This window comes from Schistocerca cancellata, chromosome 3 (genome assembly GCF_023864275.1).
Source record: "Schistocerca cancellata isolate TAMUIC-IGC-003103 chromosome 3, iqSchCanc2.1, whole genome shotgun sequence".
NCBI classification, from domain to species: domain Eukaryota; kingdom Metazoa; phylum Arthropoda; class Insecta; order Orthoptera; family Acrididae; genus Schistocerca; species Schistocerca cancellata.
Window position 1 is genome coordinate 382,721,021 of NC_064628.1, and position 13,009 is coordinate 382,734,029.

Consider the following 13,009-nt stretch of genomic DNA (forward strand, 5'->3'; position numbering starts at 1 on the left):
CCCTCCGAATTACTTCAGTGTCTTCCTTTAATCTGACCTGGAACATATCCGAAACACTTGGAACAATACTCAACAATAGGTTATACTAGTGCCCTATATGCAGTATCCTATACAGATGAATGACACTTTCCTAAAATTCTCCCAATAAACCAACATCATCTACTTGGTGTCCCTACTATAATCTTTACATGCTCATTCCATTTCATATTGCTTTTCAATGTTATGCACAGATCTCTAAGCAATGTGACTGTGTCAAGCAGAACACCACTAATGCTGTATTCAAACATTACGGGTTTGTTCTTCCTATTCATCTCCATCAACTTACATTTTTCTTCTACATTTACAGCCAACTGGAATTTTTGTCTAAGTCATCTCATATCATCATACAGGCACTCACCTTCAACTCTTTACCTTACACCACAGCATCATCAGCAAACAGCTGGATATTGTTGCTTACCCTGTCATTTATGTATATAGAAAATAACAGCAGTCCCATCACACTTCCATGTGGCACTCCTGTTGACATCCTTGTCTCTGATGAACACTTGCCATTGAGGATGACATACTGGGTTCTGCTGCTTAAGAAGTCTTCAAGTCACTCACATACCTGGGAACCTATTCATTATGGTTGTACTTCCATTAACAGTCAGCGTTGTGGCATCATGTCAGATGCTTTATGAAAGTCTAGGAATAAAGCATCCACCTGTTGCCCTTCATCCATGGTTTGCAGGATCTCATAAGAGAAAAGGGTAAGCTGAATGATGCATTCTAAAACCATTCTGAAATGTGGACTGAAGCTTTTCCCTCTCAAGGAGATTTATTATATTCAAACTGAGGATATGTTCAAGGATTCTGCAGCAAACCAATGTTACAAACGTGTGTCCCTGTTCTTTCACCCTTCTTATATACAGGAGTCACATGCATTTTTTTCGAGTCACTTGGGATTTCGCACTGGATGAGAGATTCATGATAAATGCAAGTCAGGGGCAGGTGCTGTGGAGTACTCTTTGTAAAACTGAACTGGGATGCCATCATGACCTGGTGATTTATTTGCTTTCAGCTCTTTCATTTGTTTCTCTGTGCCATGGATGCTTATTATGATATCCTCCATATGTAAGTCTGGGCAGTGGTCAAATGTTTAAATGTTTGTATGATTCTCCATGTCAGAGGTTTCTTAAATGTGAAATTTAAAACTTTGGCTTTGATTTTGCTGTCTTCTCCTGTCATACCAGATTGGTCAAAGAGTGTATATTTCACAAGCCACTGCATAAATAGTACTTAAAACCATTGCTAGTTACTGTCATTCAGTTTTCATGTATGCATTAAGCAAGAGATAACATACTCACTCTTGCATTTGCCATCCATCTATATTAGTAATATATGTAATACCTTTATGAAAATGCTGTGCTATGGTTAAGACAAACATCCATTATAAATTCTGCCCATTTCATGATGCTTGCATATAGTGGTGTAAGAAGTTTTTCATGTCCTCCAGTGCATTTTTAAAAGTCAATGTGAATTATTCGATTAATTAGTACTTGAAAATTGCTCTTTTCCTTCAAATCCCTTAAGACTACATCATTTAGGGCCTCTAGAATGAACATTAAATCTATTGATTTGTGAGTCATGTGTACTTTCTATGTAATGTTTTCTGATATGTTATGACTATATGATATACACTGGAGACTAAAATTTCCTTATGTGATATCTGAAGTAGCCATACTCAAAATTTAACTAACAGTCATTTGTGATGAGACTACTATAATCTTTCAGAAATTTTGTTTTATATTTTCATAGTTCTGTCATAGCTGGTTCCAAGCCCAGCTGCAAAATGAGGAGAAAGGGCAATGCAAAAGAACAAGTGATCATCTGACTCCAAATGATAGCATCTTGTAAGGGCCCCTGTCTAGGATTACAGGTGAAGAAGACCAAAAACCTCAAGGGTGGAAGAAGATGACAATCTCACCTGCAGAGAAAGCCAAAGAGCCTTTCTTCCTGATGGTGACAGCATTGCTGTCAGTGCTGTATTTGCAGTAGTGGAGACAAAATGCAAACAATATTCCTCAATCTGTTTATATTAGGAAAAACTAATAAACAAGAACACTGCTGATATTGACAAAGTAACAAAACACAATACAAGCAAGAAACAAAGCATGGATCCCTCTGCAGATCTTATAACAGAAGAATAATGAAATAAAATGTTTTACTCACAAGTCTCTCATATGAGAAAGTCCATCAAAGAAAAGTCAGAAACAAAACTGGTATGGAATGGTCAGCACCGCATTACCACAAAGCTGTCCATGGGAGGCCAGACCACCATTACACAACACTCTTGAGTCACAGTCCAAAGCTACCACCACTGACGATCCAGGACTACCAGTAGATGAAGCGCGTGGATGTTGTGCCTGGGATGGCAGATCCCTGCAAGTCGGGGTGGCATGTAGAACTGTCTTCTGGCCAGTGGTGTGCCAGCTTATAAGGCCAGTTGGCAGATAGATCTTCTGGGACTATTTTTGATCACATGAGTGACATAGGAAAATAGGCTGCTTGTTGACTGAGACCTCTGGTGCTGTTGTCGATCTGCAGTGCACAGATAGTGGGCCCTGGCAGCCATTGGCTGAGGCGCCAGGCTGCGTTTTCATCTCCAGCACTGCCCTCAGTCATACCGTAAACATCTGCTTTGGTTTCACTCACTGTGATGAAATTGTCCCATATCTCTCTTTTGTCATGCAGGATGCCAGTGTTGCAGGCAGACAGGATGGATGACGCAATCACTATCATCTCAATGCAGAAGACAAGGGCTGGGTACCTGGATTGTTACTAAATATTTACTGGCATGGTCAAGGCATCTTTAATGGTAGTAGAACTGTGATCTGAATGGCAACACGATATCAGCAGATTGTTTTGTAAGTACAGCAGCTGAGGAGAAATAGTGGAGAATGATTGCAGTGAAAGCATGGCGTTCAGAGTATGATGATGATGTTCATATTAAACAGATACATGTAGAGGAATAAAGCATAACATCATTCTATTGCAGAACAAAATTAAGAACTTTGTGTGTTTGTGCGTGTGTGGGTGGGTGGGGGGGGGGGGGGGGGGGGGGAGAGAGAGAGAGAGAGAGAGAGAGAACTGTACACTAAAAAATCACTGTTAAGTCCAAGGCACTACATGTTGTAAGAAATGTGTGCTTTCTGCAACACAGTGGGACTTGCAACACAAAAAGATAGTAATCCTAATAGGTTACTGGCTGACAACAGGAACAGCTTAAGTGTCCTCAAGCAATTATAAATAGTATTGATAAGATTATGTAACTTTAACAAGAGCCTAATTGTTTGTAAAGACTTTGATGTTTATATTATCTCCAGTGGCACTAACTGATGATACGAGTTTTTGATGTGCAGCTTTAGATTATTTCCTGCAATCAAGTTCCCAAACAATCAGCCACTGTCAACTTATTATCAGGCATATCAACTTTCATTTATTTAGATATATTTCTTCAACATTATTTGTTCTTTCCAAATTTCAAGTCTGACATAAAATGGTGTACTGGTTAAAATATTAGCACATCATTTTATAAACAGTACAAGATATGAGCAGATTTGCTCTTTCTCTTCCTTCACCTTTGTGCTATACAAACAGGTGGGACTGATTTTTTAAAATTTTTGTTACTGATATTAAAGGTGAATTTATCTGCTGTACCTTCTGACTGTGATATAGTCTCAAAATGGACTATTTATGGGACAGTAATCCATTCTGCATATTTATTATTGCTACTACAGTAGTTTTGGGAGCACAAACGACATCAGCATCCAGAATGAGATTTTCACTCTGCAGTGGAGTGTGCGCTGATATGAAACTTCCTGGCAGATTAAAACTGTGTGCCAGGCCGAGAATCGAACTCGGGACCCTTGCCTTTCATGGGCAAGTGCTCTACCAACTGAGCTACCCAAGCATGACTCACACCCCATCCTCACAGCTTTACTTCTGCCAGTACCTCATCTCCTACCATCCAAACTTTACAGAAGCTCTCCTGCAAACCTTGCAGAACTAGCACTCCTAAAAGAAAGGATATTGTGGAGAGCTTAGCCACAGCCTGGGGGATGTTTCCAGAATGAGATTTTCACTCTGCAGCAGAGTGTGCACTGATATGAAACTTCCTGGCAGATTAAAACTGTGTGCCGGGCAGAGACTCGAACTTGGGACCTTTGCCTGAGTTGTGCTTGGGTAGTTCAGTTGGTAGAGTACTTGCGCGTGAAGACAAAGGTCCCAAGTTCGAGTCTCGGCCCGGCACACAGTTTTAATCTGCCAGGAAGTTTCATATCAGTGCACACTCTGCTGCAGAGTGAAAATCTCATTCTGGAAACATCCCCCAGGCTGTGGCTAAGCCATGTCTCCGCAATATCCTTTCTTTCAGGAGTGCTAGTTCTGCAAGGTTCGCAGGTGAGCTTCTGTAAAGTTTGGAAGGTAGAAGATGAGGTACTGGCAGAAGTAAAGCTGTGAGGGTGAGGACAGTGTGTGAGTTGTGCTTGGGTAGCTCAGTTGGTAGAGCACTTGCCCATGAAGGCAAAGGTCCCGAGTTCGAGTCTCGGCCCAGCACACAGTTTTAATTTAACATCAGCGTCCTTAGCAGCAGATTCATTATCTTTCCTCCACACATGCCAGCAAGAAGTCTTTTTTCTTCTTCCAAATCAGATTTCTTGAATAGAACACAAATGTCAAACTGGTCTCTTTGGAGCTTTAACAAGGATTCCTCTTTACTCCAAAAACTTCAAAAGTATCTTTCTTTCAAGCCAGTTGGATCATTCCTTGCAGAACAGTGTTCTGTCTAGTTGTGAGTGCATCATGTTGGAGCTAAAGTGAAACTGAAAGTGGGCAAAGTGTCAGTGCTCGTATGGTGGATGCTATCATAACCAACGTAACCAAAGTGTTTGGTGTTTCAAGAGGCACTGTATCGAACATTTATACCACATACAGGGAAAGTGAAAAAAATCACCCAATCACTTACAACACAGACAAAAGTGAGTGTGACGGTCATGAAAGAGGATTGTGATGAAAAATAATAGGACTACAGCTGCAAAACTCAATGCAGAAATGAATGTCACACTCACAAACCTTGTGAGCATCAAAAAACACAAAGGGAACTTCATAAGCTGGGAACTGCAGGGTGAACTGGAATTCCAAAACCAGTCATCAGTAATGTAAACTCCCACAACAGGAAAATGTGATTCTGAATCCATAACACCAAGACTATGAAGTTGATGGGACATTAAGCTCTAATCTTCTTTCCTTTGTTTTGTACTCAGTAGCAATGGAAGAAACTCATTTGCTTCAATGAGTGTTGTTTTACACCATTGCCTACACTATTTGCCATACTGTTGTCACGAGTCCATCTCATCACCACTCATTCTGTTCTCACTGCACTACAGCAGACTGTCTGAGTGATTGTCAGTATGATACTCCCGTGATTTGACCTTTCTCAAAGACTGAATGAAGTCTATAAAGTTGATGTAAATGTCATCTGGGTGTGCTGTGTTGCATTCCGGTACCTTTAGAGATATATCCCCTTCCATCAGTGTACTTGTCTGGCATGAGAGACTAGTTGCGACTCATTAATAAAATAGTCAATATCCAATACAGTACAATATCTAGCTTTTACATTTCATGCAGCACACAACTTTACATTGGTTGTCAGTCTTTGCAACATTCTGTTGAGATCTACCTACAAATTTCTGCTAACAGATCTTGCTCATGGATAACGGCACCATATATGAAAAGCCTGAGATTGAAACTAATACTATCCACTGACAATGAGTCATCCGTATTAGGAAACAGCTCTCATGTACTCCCTGTTTCAGATTGTCCACCTAATGGCCTCCTGAGAGATCAAAATTTGATTTTCAGTACTTCATACAATTACAGGCCAATTTTAAAAATTTAAAACGCTGCTATAATTTCCTCATGAGAGGTATGATCTCATGTTAAAGGTCTAATGCAATACTTGAAGTCTTGAAGTACGAAACTGCATATAGTTCCTAAGTCTTGAGGCAGCATTCACTCAGGGCAAAAAAATTATCCAGACTATATTTCTCCAGTATTTGAGAATGAGAGCACTTAGCGATATCCAACAAACTTTACACATAATTGCATAAACTTTACAAAATTTTTCTCACTGACGGCCTCCACAAAATAACGAAAGGAAAAACATTTATCACTTACTACATTTTCACTGTTCATACAGCAAACCTTCAGCATCAGGCATGACTTTTTCCAGTTTATTACTTCTTTAGTACTAACTATTCCCTATACATTTTACTGATAGTGTCCACATTTATTACTGGAGGTACCTACCAGGGAAATTATACCATTGTACGACAGATATTTCTGCATCTACATCTATACTTTGCAAATGATCATGAGGAGCATGGCAGAGGGTAGTCCCTTTGCAGCAGTTATTAGGATTTTTTCCTCTTCCATTCACGAATGGAACACGGGAAGAATGACTGTTTGAATGGCTCTGTGTATGCAGTTATTATCCTAATCTTATCCTCACAATCCCTATGTGAGTGATATGTAGGGGGTTGTAGTATATTCCTTGAGTACTCATTTAAAGACAGTTCTTGAAACTTTGTTTCACAAGATAATTAGGGTGTTGTGTCTTCAACCATGTAAACCGCTCATCAAACATTAATTTATTTGTAAAGAAGTTAGACTTTGAAGCTGTTTTATAGACAGAAGTTCAATTATTTAAAGAATCTGGGGTTTTAATGTAGGAGCCTATAACATGCACAGCAAAGTTTCACTCACATTTCCCTGTGGCACAACAGATTTTGCTCCACTGACAGTAAATGACTATTCATACAGAATAATTTTGTGCTTCCTGCCTATCGGGAAATTTTTGATCTATTCCAAAACCTGGATATTTACTCCATAGGAAGGCATTTTCTTTAGAAGGTGTTGATGTGGCACTGAATCTAAAGCTTTTCCAATAAGTCCTCAGCTTTTTGAAAGATACCAGCTGAGTTCTGGAACAGATCCTTCAGAAAGGCCTTCATCGTTCTCCAACTGAATTTGTGCTGTCTCCAATGGCATTAATCATTATGGAATATTAAGCACCAACCTTCCTTCCCTACTTCCTCCCTCCCTGATGTACTTCTCAAGTCAGTAGTTCAATGCAGTTCTGTGATTGGATTCAGAAGTTTCTAGCAGATCGAACTTCACATAGTTCTTAATGAGATACAATTGTCAGTAACTTCAGAAGGTCCCATTGGATCATTTCCCGGCCATTACTGTTTACAATATACACTGATCAGCCAAAAAATCAAGGCTGCCATCTTTATAGCACGTTGGTTCAACGTTGGAAACAACACTGCAACAATTCTGTGTAGCATGAATTCTACAAGCCCTTTTTTATTTTAAATCCAGTGCATTAGTATTTGTAAAATGACTTTCATATAGTGTTCATTAAGAAATGACGATCATTCCACTTGGGACCTGTGGAATGGTACATTAGCTTATTTGTTTTAGTTGTAAATATTTGTCATGTATTGTTGTTTTTCTGTCATGTTCCACATCCTGGAGGACCTCCTCACTATGGATCAATTGGAATGAAAGTAAATCTAATCTAATCTAATCTGAAACTATGTGGCACTAAATGTCTATGCATAGATCACACAATTCCCATAAATTCTGGGTCACTGTTTTTTGTGTGCACAGCTGCCGCCTGATAATGTCCCAGATGTGTTCCATCAGGTTCAGATTGGACTAATTTGGTGGCCAAGATATCAATGTGAGTTCAATGTCATGCTCCTCAAACCACAGTAAACTGTAGGATGATTCTGATCCTGTGTCCAGACAGTTGCCCTGGTGGAAGATGCCATTGCCATCAGGAAACATGTCGATCATGAAAAGATGCAGGTGGTCTGCAGCAGTATTCACATAGACCGCAGCTGTCATGGTAACTTTGGCTACTACCACAGGTCTCATGGAAACCATTGTGAATGACACCCATAATGTACTGCCACCAATAGCCTGCATTCATGGTGCAATGTGTGGTCCAAGCAGCCATTTGCCTGGATGACCATGTCCAGACATGATAAATGATCTGGAGTAACAAGAAAATGAAATGTGATTGATTCACTCAACCAGGTGACAGGTTTTCGTTGATCCATGATCCAATCTCGATGATGCACTCATAATTGCCGATGTTGTTGGGTCAACAAGGGAACAAGTAGAAGTCATTCACTGCAGAGCCGATGTTGAACATTATGTACCGAATTGTATCCTCTGAAACACTTGTGCCTGTACCGGCATTGTACTCTGTTCTTCAGACTTGTCACTGATTGCCACCTATCCTGCTCTAACGAGCAAGTGTGCCTCTGTTCTCCACATTCTGTGATAAGGCATGAACATCCAACACTGAACACCTTGTTTCCTACCCTTGGGTTCAGTGTCCTTCAACCGCTATCCATAGACATTGAAGACAGTAACATGCCAACAGCCAAGCACTTTCGCTATTTCCAAGATGTATGTTGCTAATCACTAGCCACAACAATCTGCATTTTGTTAGAATCGTTTATGTTAGTGAATTTCCCCCTTTGGACCCTGTAACCTCATTTTAATGATTCCCCTTTCATATTTGTTCCACTTATGTCACATGTGGTTATGATTAAACAAACAGTTTTCTGAGTGCTGCAGTGTCGGTGGGCTGTGTACATCACAGGATGCTGAAACATTGTAGGTATTTTCATTAATCGGTGCACTCATGGAGTATGTGGAAAAATAGTAGTACCACTTTCTGCCACCAGGTGAAAATATGACGCTGTAAGCAGTCAGAATGTGAAATGTTTGCTGTTTTGAAGCCAGTATGCTGTTTGTCATTAGGTAACATGTGTTATTTTCTTTGATGACGTGATTGTTGGTGTAAAGGTTTAAGAAGTTATAAAATGCATTGGCAATCAAGAAGAAAAACTGTACACTACTGGTAAAGTAGTTTTATGAGAAAGGCAGCAATAGCAACACTGCATTAGGGGGATTGCTGATAGAAACAGCTGCAAAAAGGCCCCATGCCAATGAATGGGCTGAAGAATATGATCAAGAATTTGAGTTAGGAGGTGCTGCAGGGAGAAGGGGGAAGCCCATTCCCATAGAGGTTGTTAATGCAGTTGCTGTAGCTATAGCTGACCATGCGGCACACACCTCAGATTCAACAACCAGTGCTCAAGCTGTGTCAAGGAAATTGTCTCTCACCTGATCAACAGTTCCAAAGTTTTTGTAGTGCATTTTACATCGATATCCCATAAGATTCAGGATGTGCACCAAATGAAATCAAAGGATAGGCGGCAATACTACGGCTATACCTTTAGCTTTTTGGCAGGCATGGAAATGGATGACACGAGACTGGGGAATACTCTTCGAATGGATGAGGCACATTTTAGTCTGCACAGTGCTGTGAATGGACAGAACTGTTGCCTATGCAGCTCTACACCACCACATGTTGTGCAGGATCATCCACTACACTCAGCTTATGTGATTGTGTGGTGCAGTTTCACAAGCATGTTCATTCTCTGTGCGTTTTTCCTCAAGGAGATGACACCTCAGGAGCCTGACTGGATGTACAGTGACATCTGGACATTGTAAAGACCTTCTTGTTGTGAGCATAGAATTGTATCATTGACTATTGAGAGTCGCCTCTCTGCCGAGTGCAGAGCAACAGTGGGGAGTCGTGGCATAGTTTTCGTGGAGTGTGGGTTGAGTTTTGTGTTGATGCTGTGGCTGCAGCATGTATCTTAAAAGTTTAGGTGAAGTAATTGAAAATGTTTGCCACATAAGTTTTGCGTTTAGTTTCAGTGTTCACAATGTGGTGTCAATTTTTACCCAAAAGGTGATGTTTCTCCGTTTCATGTGCTGTGTTGGGAGAACAGTCAACTACATCATGATGGTTATGGAAAAATAATGTGGACTGGTCTGATTCTAGTTGCAAGTAATATGTTCTAAGTGAAAGGAACACATGTCGTATAACTGGCTGAATATCGTGAGTGCAGGTACATTCTTGTTCGTATATTGTACCTGAAATTTTATGGAGTATCCACGTCGCGATTTGGTCATGTGCACACTCATGTTATAAGCTATTGAATTGTTTTGCACTGCAGGAAAACTGTGCCAATCATCAACTGATAAAACATCCATTGATCAGTGATTACTTTGTGTTCTATGCACCTAGTTTTTGCATTGGATACCATCATTTAGACAGCAACCTTAGACATCACAATGTACAAGTACTTGGAGTGCAAACAGTGATCACATCCATTGTGAAATAATGTTAGTTGTGAAGAGTGCAGCCCCACCCTGTGTGATTGTTTAACAGAATACAGTGAATTCTACCAGATCAACTTGGTATCATTGGAGTGAGTGGCTCCTCCCCTGCTAGACAATAGTTATTACAGGACACATCATAGCACGCAGTACAGAGAGGAGCAGATCAAGTGCCACAGGAAGGACCATGTATGTGGGTTTAGGCACATGGTCATTAAATATCCTGCCCCGTTCCTGTGTCTACAGAGTGTTGTACTGTCTCGAGTGCTAAAGGCTAGCTCTTATTAGTGCTGCATATCTATCCCCTTTCCTCCAGGGTGTGTTACATATGATTTCAGCTTTGAAAAAACACTAGTGTGTCCACATCACATCACTTGCCAGGTGTAAGATTTGCTTCGGGAAACCTTTCATAATGAATGAACCATTTCCAGGAAATTTCAAGTTGTGTGGCCTTCCAGATCTCCTGACCTAAATCAAATGGTTCAAATGGCTCTGAGCACTATGGGACTTAACTGCTGAGGTCATCAGTCCCTTAGAACTACTTATACCTAACTAACCTAAGGACATCACATACATCCATGCTTGAGGCAGGATTCGAACCTGCGACCGTAGTGGTCGTGCGGTTCCAGACTGTAGCGTCTAGAACCGCTCGGCCACTCCGGCTGGCTGACCTAAATCCATGTGACTTCTGGTTGTGCAGTTATCAGAACGTTGATTGGTTGGTTGGTTGATTTGGGGGAAGGACCAAACAGTTAGGTAATTGGTTCCATCAGATTAGGGGAGGATGGGGAAGGAAGATGACTGTGCCCTTTCAAAGGAAACATCCTGACATTTGCCTGAAGTGATTTAGGGAAATCACGGACGCAGGTTTGAACCATCATCCTCCTGAACCACTGCACCATCTCACTCGGTATATCAAAAGGATTGTGTCTATCAGTGATATTTCCAGGCTCTTCTTGATCTGAAGGATAGCGTACAATGACATATTACTCTGACTGCTGCAAGCAACTGTCGACTGTGCAGTTTTATGGATGCAGCTTATTGCTGAGTTAAGAGACCATATCAAAAAAACATATTGAGTAAATGTGCAAGAACAACCACTATCATGTGTTTCATCGTTTCCCCTCTTTTTCCACATACACACTGCATTCTGACTGCTTGCAGAGTCATATTTTCAACTGGTGGTAGAAAGCGGAACAATTAGTTCTTTTTCAGCACATTCCACAAATGCAGCATGAACATACATACGATGTTTCAGCATCCTGCAATGTATACACCCACACTACAGCTCTCAGAACACAGTCAGTCTAATTATAATCATCTGGTACTTTCCTCACTGCCATTACATGCTCACAATGCCAACACACAGCATTTATTCTCATGGTGGGCATAGGCCATCATTGTTTTGGCTCATCAGTGCAAATAAATGAACTGCGTGGAAGTGAATTATGGACTGTGCAAAACCCAGATAAGATGAGATGTGGTGTTGTAGCTGAAGGATATTGAAATTAAATGGACTGTTAATTTAATAAGGAGGTGCTTCACAGAATCGGCGAGCACAGGAATAGGTGTTAACCACAGACTGGAAGAATGAATACTGAGGTGCTACATGGAGCCATGGAGTTCAAACAGTGTAGGCGAAGACTAAGACTGGAATATTCACAACAAATAACTCAGGAAGATGGGCGATAGTGCTCTGCTGAGATGTAGAGATTGGAACAGGAGAGGAACCCATGGTGAGGTCCATCAAGCCAGTCAGGAGACCGATGAGCCAAAAAAACAAAATGTCTGGTCGATATCACAGGAAGCTCCTAGAGACCATACCCAGATGATGTACTACTGCTTACAGGACATATGCAATGCCTGAAAACTATAGCAAAATGCAGAAACATGGGCAGAAAATGTAGGTTGATACAGAAGCTGGCAGTTGGTCCTTGACATAAGTAAATGCAACATGTCGTTGCTGTTGTGTCAGGTTCAGTGAACAGTGCAATGGAATGCCTGAGACTAGTCTTTAAAAATTACTTCAGTAAAATGGAAATGACACTCATGTCTCCCAAAGAAGTAGCATCCATCATAAAATCCTTAAAATCTAACTATTCCAGTGGGTATGATAACATATCAACAAAGATAATCAGAGAGTGCCCATGTGAGTTGTGTTGTTTGTGTAATCAATCTCTTATCAGCGGAAAATTTCCGGAATGGCTAAAATATGCTGAAGTTAAGCTTCTTTACAAGAAGGGGGATAAAGAGCCATCATCAAACTATCGACCAGTTTCACTTTTGCCAGCTTTCTCAAAAATATTTGAAAAGGTTGTGTTCAAGCATCTTCTTAAGCATCTGACTGTAAATAATATATTTATTAAGGGTTCTGATATAGAGAAAGCCATTTACACTTACAGCAAGAACATACTTAATTCATTAGATAATAAATTAGAGGCTACTGGCATTTTCTGTGACCTGGCAAAAGTCTTTGTGTGTACCACAGGATTCTCTCAAGTAAATTACAATATTATGGTGTAACTGGCAATGCTGCAAAATTGTTTGAGTCTTATCTATCTAACAGGAAACAAAGGGCATTGCTGCGAAACACCTGTGCAGCAAGCAGTCAGTCTTCATCTGACTGGGAATTAATTACATGTGGTGTTCCTTAAGGTTCCATCTTGTGTCCACTGCTTTTTCTTGTGTACATTAATGA

At 40.5% G+C, this 13,009-nt stretch overlaps 1 protein-coding gene and 1 non-coding gene across 3 annotated transcripts in view; both read right to left on the reverse strand.

The window, feature by feature from the left end:
- Nucleotides 1-13,009, reverse strand: part of LOC126176722 (aspartate aminotransferase, cytoplasmic-like) — a 99,340-nt gene that overhangs the window by 40,450 nt on the left and 45,881 nt on the right. The window lies entirely within an intron of this gene.
- Nucleotides 3,879-3,953, reverse strand: Trnas-uga (transfer RNA serine (anticodon UGA)). Its single transcript has one exon. It is a non-coding gene; the product is annotated as a tRNA-Ser (tRNA).